Genomic DNA, 7,923 nt, shown 5'->3' with positions numbered 1-7,923 from the left:
ATCAAGGAAGAGGCCACTCTTTGGTCTATTGCAGTTGGCAAACATTTGGGTAAATTAATATCGGGAGAGTGACTGAGTGAGTGTTATGTGTGACCATGCCATTTGTAGCACCCTCTAAACTTATTCTTAGTTAATGGACGAGACAAACCTTATGCCTTCATTTGATACAAAAACACACACATACACACGCATGAACTGGTACTGTATATACTCTCAATAAGTAGCGATGGGCCGCGCAGGACGGCATACATAAATGTTGCCCCATAGTACTCCCTCCGTTCTGAATTACTTGTCTTAGATTTGTCTAGATACGGATGTATCTAGCACTAAAATGAATCTAGATACATCCGTATCTAGACAAATCTAAGACAAGCAATTCAGAACGGGGGATTAGTATGCAGCTAGCAGTAGCATGGCCTCGATATCGCACGCTCAGCTAGCGCGAAAACTGTAGATTTTACTCGGGCCCAAAGCCAATGAGCAGTCGCTGCATGCATGCGCGTCTGCTACTACTGTACTACTGTACTCTACCGGCCGTCTTGAGTGGGTGTACGCATGATTGGGTGAGTGAGTGCATGCATACAACGCGCAGAGCTCCCTAGTTGGATCCTACGACGGCCTGTGATTGATTATTAGGGGTGATACATATGTGCTGCTGGAATTAATTGGAGTAGCTGGAGTTTGAGCCGGTGGGGTTTGCCCAGCCCCAGCCTAGGCCGGGGCAGGCCCGACACGAAGCATAATGTGGCAGGGGTCTGGCTCAGGAGGCGTCGGGACCCGTGGACAAGATGCGTCAGGCATGTTGAATGTAACCGTGGGCGATCCTGCATCGACTAAATTTCGTGTTTTGACCATTTTTTGAAACCTATTTAAAATTTGATCTAGTTTGAATTTTTTTCGAGATCTGACCCTTTTGCTACCGCCAGGGACCATGACGGTAGGGTATAACAGCCTACCGCCAAGGTCTTTGGCGGTAGGGTTGCATGCCCTACCGCCAAAATCCTCCTAAGTATTGAACACAGTGCGTACTCGTGCCTACTGCCAAGCACCTTGGTGGTAGGGTTGTGCAGGCTACCGCCAACCCGGTTGGCGGTAGCGATGTTTCCTACCGCCAAAGTTCCTGGCGGTAGGCTGTTGTTAGACCCTACCGCCATGGACTCTGGCGGTAGCAAAAGGGCCAGATCTTGATTTTTTTTTTCAAATTAGGGTCAAATCTCGAATAGATTTCAAAAAAGGGTCAAAACACAAAAATTTGCCTCCTGCATCGCTCCATTCGCTCAGTTTCTCTCCATCGACAGGTTCCGCGGATGCTTGATCCACCACCCGATCCAAGCTAGAGCTGCCGCCGGCGGCGGCCTCGGTGCTCGGCAGCATTGGCATGGCGCCACCAGTTTTACAGCAAACTTTCTGTAAGCCGTGCTTCTTTCTGCTGCGAGGCTCGTGACCAAAGTCAAAGCTGTCAGTTCTCAATGCATTAGCCAGTTGTTTGACATAGGCCGACAAAGTTCTCGTGTGTCAATTGTTCAAAGGGGCCATGATGGGTCGTTTATAGCGAAGTTGAAGTCGCTTGCTCAGGGAAAGGTGATGACATTGACATTGTAAGCAACCTTGGTCGATGGTGTCTTCTACTTACCGGTGTTTGGGACTTGTGGATAGCCAGGCCGGCCGAGGTGTCCTATCTTATGGGTGTATTGTAATGGTTTTCGGATTTTCACGGATTAATCGACCAACACTCTATATTTATTTTTATAAATCAGAGCACCAAAGGGCACGACTTAAAAAACATTGTTGTTGCCACTGAGTCACATGCAGCGGGTGCTTCACAGGTAGCTGAAGAGCAAACAAGCCAGCCGCCTGGCTGATTTGGAAGTACGAATTCCTCGAAACAGGCATGCACCACCGCCATGCCTGCCCAACGAGCATTACTATTTGTGAGCTGCGTTGGGATTTTTTTAAGAGGAAGGGTGAAGCAATATAGTAGCGATAACTATTTTCCTCAGTTGAGAATCAAGGTTTATCGAACGCACCAACCAAATCCAAATGAACAACACCTATGCACACAAGAGGGTTGTCAATCCCCTTGAATTCATTACTTGCAAAGATTAACCCTGATAGTGATAGATAGATAACAAAAAGTAAAATAAAAAGTATAAAATTGCAATAAGGTATTTTTGGTATTAATAATATGATAAAAGTAGACCCATGGGCCATAGTTTTCACTAGAGGCTTCTCTCTCGAACACAAAGCATACTGTAGGTAAACATGTTACTGTTAGGCAATTGATAGAAAAACACATAGTTATGATAGATTCATAGCAATGATCATGTATATAGGCATAACGCTCGTGACAAGTAGATCGACTCCTGGCTGCATCTGCTGCTATTACTCCACCAATTGATCGCTATCCATGATGCATCTATGGTATTAAGTTCATGACAAACAGAGTAACGCCTTAAGCAAGATGACATGATGTAGACAAAGTAAACTCAAGTAATATGATTAAACACCATCGTTATACCCTTAATAACAATACAATACGTGCCTCGTTACCCCTTATGTCACTAGGTGAGGACACAACAAGATTGAACCCATTACAAATCACCTCTCCCATTGAAGATAAATCAATCTAGTTGGCCAAACCAAATGATAGATCCGAGAGAAATACAAAGGTATAACAATCTTGCATAATAAAGTTCAGAAAAGACTTGATTATTTTCAGTGAATAATATGATCATAAACCCACAATTCATCAGATCCCAACAAACACATCGTAAAAGAAAATTACATCGGGAAAAAGCTTCAAGAAGATTGACGAGAACATTGCATTGAAGACCAAAGAGAGAAGATGCCATCTAGCTAGTAGCTATGGACCTGTAGGTCTGTGGTGCACTACTCACGCATCATCGAAAGGCAGCAAGGATGACGTAGAAGTCTTCCGTGCTCGATTCCCCCTCTGGCAAAGTACCGGAAAAGACCTCCAGATGGGATCGTGGAAGAACAAAAGCTTGAGGCGGCAAAAAAGTGTTTCGGGTGGCTCTCCGTTGGTTTGGGAATATATGTGAATTTATATATGTGGAATTAGGTAAAACGAAACTACGATGGGCCCATGAGCTCAGGGGGCGCGCCATGTGAGCTCGTGGCTCTCCTATAGGTCGTTTGTCCTCCTCCCGAACCTTCTAGGGTCCTTTCTGGCCAAGAAAAAAAATCACCATAAAGTTTCATCATGTTTGGACTTCGTTTGATATTGATTTTCTGAAAAGCCAAAACCAGAAACTGACACTAGGCACTGCGTTAATAGATTAATCCAAAAAATGATATAAATTACCATAAAAATTCATATAAAGCATCCAAGATTGATAATATATAATAACATTAAACAATAAAAAATTTATAGATACGCTGGAGATGTATCACTATTCTATCAATTGCCCAACAGTAATTTGTTTACCCACCATTGCTATGCTTATGAGAGTGATGCCTCTAGTGAAACTATGGCCTCTGGGTCCATTCACTTTATATTTAGTAAAACTCTAAAAATACTTGCTGCAATTTATTTACTTTTTTATTTTATCTATCTATCACTATCAGATTTAATCATTGCAATTGGCAAGAACGAGAGGATTGACAACCCCTTTGCTGTTGTTGGGTTCAAGCATTTGTGTGTGTGTGTGTGTGTGCGCGCGCGCGTGTGTATTGTTTATCTTGTCCGTGTGGTGTCTCCTATTAGTTCGGTAAAACTTGATTCTTAGCTGAGGGAAATACTTTTTGCTGCTACACTACTTCGCCCTTCCTCTTCGGGGAATCTCAACGCCTATCACAACTAGCAGGCACTAGATTAATATGTTAGTCCATCAAAATAATATATAAGTGCACCAAAATCATATTGAATTGTTGTAAACATGGTATAAATACTTCATAAATTATAGATATGTTGGAGATGTATCAGCCGGTGATGGTGGCGACTATCCCATGTGACGGAGTGAATGCTCCGTCATTATCTGATTTGACGGATGAAGTTTTTGTCCGTCACAGCCACCTCCGAGAGGAGGCGGGGCCACTGTTGCAGTGGCTGCTTCAGCAGCTACTGCGGGGTCTGGTCCTCCTCATCATCGAAGGAGATGGCAATCTCCTCCTTGGTCGAGGAGCGGACCTCCGTGGATGCTGAAGGGCCTGGAGAGCGAGGGTGGCGATGCCAAGAATCACCGGGCAAAGAGCTTGCACCGACTCCGCCTGCCGATGTGGCGCACGATGACTTTGTGTTGGGGAACGCAGTAATTTCAATTTTTTTTCTACACGGAGTGACAAATCCTAATCTCGATCTATGCCAACTCAACAAACACCATCGGACACACCTGTAGAGCATCTTTATAGTCACCTAGTTACGTTGTGACATTTGATAGCACACTAAGTGTTCCTCCGGTATTCGGGAGTTGCATAATCTCATAGTCATAGGAACATGTATAAGTTATGGAGAAAGCAATAGCAGTAAACTAAACGATCAAAGTGCTAAGATAACAGATGGGTCAAGTCAATCACATCATTCCCTAATGATGTGATCCCGTTTATCAACTGACAACTCTTTGTCCATGGCTAGGAAACTTAACCATCTTTGATCAACGAGCTAGTCATGTAGAGGCATACTGATAACCCACAAGTATAGGGGATCGCAACAGTTTTCGAGGGTAGAGTATTCGACCCAAATTTATTGATTCGACACAAGGGGAGCCAAAGAATATTCTCAAGTATTAACAGTTGAGTTGTCAATTCAACCGCACCTGAAAGACTTAATATCTGCAGCCAAATATTTAGTAGTAAAGTAATATGGAAGTAAAAGTAGCAGTGGCAAAAGTAATAGTATTGGTTTTGTAGTGATTGTAACAGTGGCAACGGAAAAGTAACTAAGCAAAGATCAATATGTGAAAATCTTGTAGGCAATGGATCAGTGATGGATAATTATGTCGGATGCGATTCCTCATGCAACAGTTATAGCATAGGGTGACACAGAACTAGCTCCATTTCATCAATGTAATGTAGGCATGTATTCCGAATATAGTCATACGTGCTTATGGAAAAGAACTTGCATGACATCTTTTGTCCTACCCTCCCGTGGCAGCGGGGTCCTATTGGAAACTAAGGGATATTAAGGCCTCCTTTTAGTAGAGTACCGAAACAAAGCATTAGCACTTAGTGAATACACGAACTCCTCAAACTATAGTCATCACCGGTAATTGTCCCGATTATTGTCACTTCGGGGTTAACATATCATAACACATAGTAGGTGACTATTGACTTGCAAAATAGGATCAAGAACTCACATATATTCATGAAAACATAATAGGTTTAGATCTGAAATCATGGCACTGGGGCCCTAGTGACAACATTAAGCATAGCAAAGTCATAGCAACATCAATCTCAGAACATAATGGATACTAGGGATCAAACCCTAACAAAACTAACTCGAGTACATGATAAATCTCATCCAACCCATCATCGTACAGCAAGCCTACGATGGAATTACTCACGCATGGCGGTGAGCATTTCTCCCCAAACATGAATATATAGAGTTGGAGTTGAGGTCGGTGGAGCCTCAGGGGGCCCACGAGGCAGGGGGCGCGCCCCCACCCTCGTGGACAGGGTGTGGGCCCCCAGGTGTTGATTCTTTCGCCAGTATTTTTTATATATTCCAAAAATATTCTCCATGAAGTTTCAAGTCATTCCAAGAACTTTTATTTCTGCACAAAAATAACACCATGACAATTCTGCTGAAAACAACGTCAGTCCGGGTTAGTTCCATTCAAATCATGCAAGTTAGAGTCCAAAACAAGGTCAAAAGTGTTTGGAAAACTAGATACGATGGAGACATATCAACTCCCCCAAGCTTAAACCTTTGCTTGTCCTCAAGCAATTCAGTTGAAAAACTGAAAGTGATAAAGAAAAACTTTTACAAACTCTATTTGATCTTGTTATTGTAAATATGTAATGCCATCATTCAAGTGTTCAGCAAAGATTATGAACTAACCATATTCACAATAACATTTAGGTCTCATGTTTACTCATATCAATGGCATAATCAACTAGCGAGCAATAATAGTAAATCTCGGATGACAACACTTTCTCAAAACAATCATAATATGATATAACAATATGGTATCTCGCTAGCCCTTTCCGAGATCACAAAACATAAATGCAGAGCACCTTTGAAGTTCTAGGACTGACTAAACATTGTAATTCATGGTAAAAGAGATCCAGTCACAGTCATACTCAATGTAAACTAATAGTAATACATGCAAATGATAACGGTGCTCTCCAACTGGTGCTTTTTAATAAGAGGGTGATGACTCAACATAAAAGTAAATATATAGGCCCTTCTCAGAGGGAAACAGGGATTTGTAGAGGTGCCAGAGCTCGATTGTTGAAACAGATATGAATAATATTTTAAGTGGTATACTTTCATTGTCAACATAACAACCGAGAGATCTCGATATCTTCCATGCTACACACTTTATAGGTGGTTCCCAAACAGAATGGTAAAGTTTATACTCCCCCACCACCAACAAACATCAATCCATGGCTTGTTCGAAACAACGGGTGCCTCCAACTAACAACAATCCTGGGGGAGTTTTGTTTGTAATTATTTTAATTTAAGCATGGGAATGGGCATCCCGGTTACCAGCCATTTTCTCGTGAATGAGGAGCGGAGTCCACTCCTCTTGAGAATAACCCACCTAGCATGGAAGATATAGACAGCCCTAGTTGATACATGAGCTATTCGAGCATACAAAACAGAATTTCATTTGAAGGTTTAGAGTTTGGCACATATAAATTTACTTGGAACGGCAGGTAGATACCGCATATAGTAAGGTATGGTGGACTCATATGGAATAACTTTCGGGGTTTATGGAAGTGGATGCACAAGCAATATTCCCGCTTAATACAAGTGAAGGCTAGAAAGAGACTGGGAAGTGACCAACTAGAGAGCGACAACAGTCATGAACATGCATTAAAGTTAATCAACACTGAGTGCAAGCATGAGTAGGATATAATTCACCATGAACATAAATATCGTGGAGGCCATGTTGATTTTGTTTCAACTACATGCATGAACATGTGCCAAGTTAATCCACTCGAATCGTTCAAAGGAGGATACCACGCTATCATACCACATCACAACCATTTTAATAGCATGTTGGCACACAAGGTAAACCATTATAAACTCATAGCTGATTAAGCATGGCATGAGCAACTATTATCTCTAATTGTCATTGCAAACATGTTTCATTCATAATAGGCTGAATCAGGAACGATGAACTAATCATATTTTCAAAAACAAGATAGGTCGAGTTCATACCAGCTTCTCTCATCTTAATCAGTCCATCATATATCGTCATTATTGCCTTTCACTTGCACAACCGAACAGTGTGGATAATAATAATAGTGCACGTGCATTGGACTAAGCTGTAATCTGCAAGCATTCAATATAGGGGAGAAGATAAGGTAATATGGGCTCTCTGTTAGATCAACAATAATGCATATGAGAGCCACTCAAAATTTTCATCATGGTCTTCTCCTCTCGACCCCCAAAGAAAAGAAACAAAACTATTTACACGGAAAAGCTCCCAACAAGCAAAAGAAGAACGAGAAATATTTTTGAGTTTTCTTTTAATTACTACTATTACTACAAGCATGGGAAGTAAACTAGCTAAAAGCTACAACTAATTTTTTTGGGTTTTTATTAAGGTTTTTAAAATACACAAGAAGAAAGCTTAAAAAGAAAATAAACTAGCATGGATAGTACGGTGAAAAAGTATGAGCACCGATAACTGGAATGGGTGTGTGAACATGAATGTAATGTCGGTGAGAAATACGTACTCCCCCAAGCTTAGGCTTTTGGCCCAAGTTGGTCTATGGCCATGGCTCAAAGCT

The sequence above is a fragment of the Triticum dicoccoides genome, chromosome 2A, assembly GCF_002162155.2.
Source record: "Triticum dicoccoides isolate Atlit2015 ecotype Zavitan chromosome 2A, WEW_v2.0, whole genome shotgun sequence".
In the NCBI taxonomy this organism is placed as follows: domain Eukaryota; kingdom Viridiplantae; phylum Streptophyta; class Magnoliopsida; order Poales; family Poaceae; genus Triticum; species Triticum dicoccoides.
The sequence above is the reverse complement of the archived record's forward strand: the minus strand, read 5'-3'. Positions refer to the sequence as shown.